At 47.9% G+C, this 3,744-nt stretch overlaps 1 non-coding gene across 1 annotated transcript; it reads right to left on the bottom strand.

Moving 5' to 3' along the window:
- Positions 1–656: 656 nt before the first annotated feature.
- On the bottom strand, positions 657–786 carry LOC114009830 (small nucleolar RNA SNORA38). Its single transcript, XR_003551229.1, has one exon. It is a non-coding gene; the product is annotated as a small nucleolar RNA SNORA38 (small nucleolar RNA).
- Positions 787–3,744: the final 2,958 nt, after the last annotated feature.

The raw sequence follows: 3,744 nt of genomic DNA, 5'->3' as shown, positions 1-3,744 counted from the left end.
GGTGATTTCTCACTTTCTGTCTCTATGTCTCTCTCTGTCTGTCTGGCGAGTGCACGCGCCCTATAGTGAAAATCTCTCCAAAAAATTAATAAAAATAAATAAATTCTTAGAACAACAACAAAAAGACACCACGCCCCCTACTGACCCACATAAACCTGTTAATAACTTTTTTTTTTTTGAGAAGTTTTTGCTATAGGGCACTTGCACTAGCCAGAAAGACAGAGAGAAGCAGAGAGAAAGCGAGAAATCACCCCCGCCCCCCGGGGGATGGCCATGCCACAATCCCTTCTCCTCCATTCTCCTCTCAGGATCCTGGGCATGCATGCACACGAGCCTGGTGTGAGTTTAAGCCATCGGGTCCGGGACTTGGACCATTGTCAACTACATGGGAGCCCAGCGACATAGCCATTACGTCAACTGCTGGTCCCACCTGTTAATTACTTTAAAGAACAAGTTTCTTTTTTTTTTTTTTAAGGTAAAAAAAGAGAGTAAAAAATGCCTTACATGGGAAATCTGACATCTTCCCACCCTAGATGCTATTAGATGTCTTCAATGTCATAGTGCCCACTTAGTAAACTCCTCTTACAAGCCACCCTCTCCCTGCCCTTGATAATCTCTGAAATGTCTGCGGGCAAGGCTTAATTCAACAAATGCTTCTGTGTGGGGTGGTTGATCTTAAGCCTGTGGCGAACAAGCAGGCTCCAGATTCCTCCAAATCCACCTTTCTTTGCCTCCAATTCTTACGTGTCCCAAAGACAGGGAGCCACAGACACCTTTGTAGGAGGGTAAAGAGCAAGTATTAAATTCCAGCTTTACAGGAGAGAAAACTGAAGTTTCACTGAAGTACAGCTTGCTAAGTTGCTCAGCTGATGCATGGCAGGGTGGATCTGAAGTCTGACTGCAAAGCCAGCATGCCTTTTACAGTTGTTCCCATGACTGGGCTACAGCAATTTTACCAGTGAAGACAAATTTACTTGCAAGATAAAAGATTGTGAAAGGAAATGTATTTTTTAAAGAGTTCTTTATTCATTCATTTATTTTAGTTTGACCAGATAGGGAAAGTGAGAAAGCAAGCCACCAGGTCTAGGACTTGAACCATGGTCCACCATGTGAGAATATTCAGCTAGCCCCTGGAAGGAAATGCATTTAATATAATTAATAAATGTGGGATCCTAGCTTGTGAGTCCTCTTTTCTGGGCCATGGCTCTAGTCAGTCATTTCATTTCATTTCTTTTCTTTTTTTATTAAGAATGATTTTATTTAAATTTATTTTAATTTGACCAGATAGGGACACAGAGAGAGGGAATGTGAGAAAGCAAGCCTCCAGGTCTGGGACTTGAACCACGGTCGGCCATGTGGAAGTCCAGCACCCTTCACCACCATGCCACCTGCTGGCCCCTCTAGCCAGTCATTTCTATGATTGCCTTCCCCTTAACTCTGACTGCCCAGATCAAAGATCTGATTGGAGCCAAAGCGGGCCTTCTTCTGGGCAATCAGCCACCACCAGCTCCAATCTCTGAGGTGTCCTGCAAACTCTGGTGGAGCCAGAGTGGTGTTCTGAGTGTCAAGCTGTGACTGCCTGCTAACACGCCTTGGATAAAGCATTTTCCACGATGTGGCCCTTGGATGGCCTGTTCCCTGGGATGATGAGTACATTTAACCATTTTCAAAAAGTTTCTACAGTGAAGTCATTAGGAAACACCTAAGCAGCGATTTTCGAAGTGTGGTAATACGCTGTGTGATTCGTCTGGACAGAAATTGGAGCCGGGAACTATTTCTGTTGGGTCTCTCACTCACCTAACAAAGATTTCCAGAGAGGCTGGCAGTCCAGGGCACCGTGCGAAGCACTGGGAGTACAAAGCAGATGAAATCCCTGCCCAGGTAGTGTTTGCAGTCTAGAAGAAAAGAGACCATAAGCGAATACATAAGATGTCCAGTGTATAGTTCTAGTCTGTTGATTTGCTCTGAGAGTTCAAGAAAGGCACCCCAACAATAAAACAGAAAAAAGCACCCAGTTTTACTCCTTAAGGGGAAATGAGAGAGTTAGACTACTTGTTGGGCAAATTTATCTTTCAGTTTTAATATTCCAAAGTAATGATTTTGTGCGCATGTGTGTGCATGTGTGTGTGTGTGTGTGTGTGTGTGTGTGTGTGAGATCTCATTCCTAATTACACCAAGCAATAATCTGTTCTCGCCCCGTGCTGTCACCCGCATCCCAGGCCAGAGACTCGGGCTTCCTGTGGAGCAGAACTGTGCTCTTCCCTCTCAGGCCTGTTGAACTGGCAGGAGGAGAGCCGGGGGGTCCCCGTCCTCCTTTCAGTCCACTCCCCTGCCTCACAGAGCGGGACGCCAGCACTTGCTTTCACCAATAATGGCTTCATTAGATTGAAAGGAGACGAGAGTGACCTCAGTGAAATAGACTTCCTGACCCCAGCTGACCTCTGACCCTCACCCTGACAGCCTCTAAATCTTTTCCTTCTGACACATCCCCCACAAGGTATGGCAGGAGGAGAAAAGGATGCGCCTGCTGGCGCCCACCGGCCGGGAGCTGAGGCTTGCCAGGACCCTCTCCCGTGGCTCGTGACGTCCAGCTGGAATGCCTCGTGGCTGAAATCTTGTCGGGGGTCCTCCTGCGACTCTGGTCTGGTCTGTGGCCACGGTTCAACCACCTGTCATCCACCTGGTGTCCACTTGTCGGCACCCAGTGGCTGTCATGCGCCGTGGAGGCAGGAGGCAGGGTACTTGGCCAAACGTCGTCCTTTCCCAAACGCGGCTCAGCGCAGTCCTCGCCTTCTCCCCGCTTCCCTGATTCAACGGTTTCTCTCCGGGCCGGCTGATGGCACCCCGGCACGCAGCAGGCCTGTGCGCGGTCTCCCCCAGGCCTCAGCCTTCCTAACTGCACCCCCGTTCCGCTGCAGAGGAAGCAGACGTGTTCCCAGTTAGTGACTTGCCTCAACGCACAGAACACGGAGGTGGACCCTAGGTCTAGCCCACTGCAATTTCTTCTTTCCCTTTTAAAAATAGTCCAAGTAATTAATGCCCGTGGTTTAAAAAATCAATTAGTATCGAAAGAATTATAATGAAAAAAGCAGTCCCAGGGTTACCCCCCTACTCTTCTAATCCCTTGAGGGAACTACTGTTCGAGGCATTTCTTCTGGAAGATAGTTCCATTTCTCTAAATAATATGCATGTATGTCTACTCCTTGATCTGTCGATTTGAGATATTATCTATTGACCTCCTGTGACGGCGGGGGAGGACATACTGCTCTTGTAGGGCCCACCTCCCCTGTCCCCTTCCTCCAGCTAAGGTTAAATCTTCATTTTCAACTAAATTAGTAACCAGTGTTCATGTTCACATTGCTGGGATTACGGACATGTTCACTGCATTAGATGGCCAAGTGCACTAAGAGGAAATTTCCTTTTTCACACTTTTATTTTCTTTGGACTCACTGATTCCTTTCTTCCCTTCCTGCACCATTTGTCATGGAGACACCCTTGGCTGGTTTTAAAGACTCCCTCTCGGGCCGGCAGGTGGCATGGTGATTAAGGGTCTTGGACTCGCACGTGGCCGACCACCATACAAGTCCTGGGCCTGGCGGCTTTCTTTCTTTATCTTTTTCTTTTTTTTGGTGAGGTTTTTGCTATAGGGCGCATGCGCTCACTAGACAGACAGGGAGAGACAGAGAGACAGAAAGCGAGAAATCACCCCCCAGGGGGGATGGCCACACCGCAATCCCTTCTCCT

The sequence above is a fragment of the Tupaia chinensis genome, unplaced genomic scaffold (assembly GCF_000334495.1).
Source record: "Tupaia chinensis unplaced genomic scaffold, TupChi_1.0 Scaffold000628_1, whole genome shotgun sequence".
Taxonomy (NCBI): domain Eukaryota; kingdom Metazoa; phylum Chordata; class Mammalia; order Scandentia; family Tupaiidae; genus Tupaia; species Tupaia belangeri.
The sequence above is the reverse complement of the archived record's forward strand: the minus strand, read 5'-3'. Positions and strand labels throughout refer to the sequence as shown.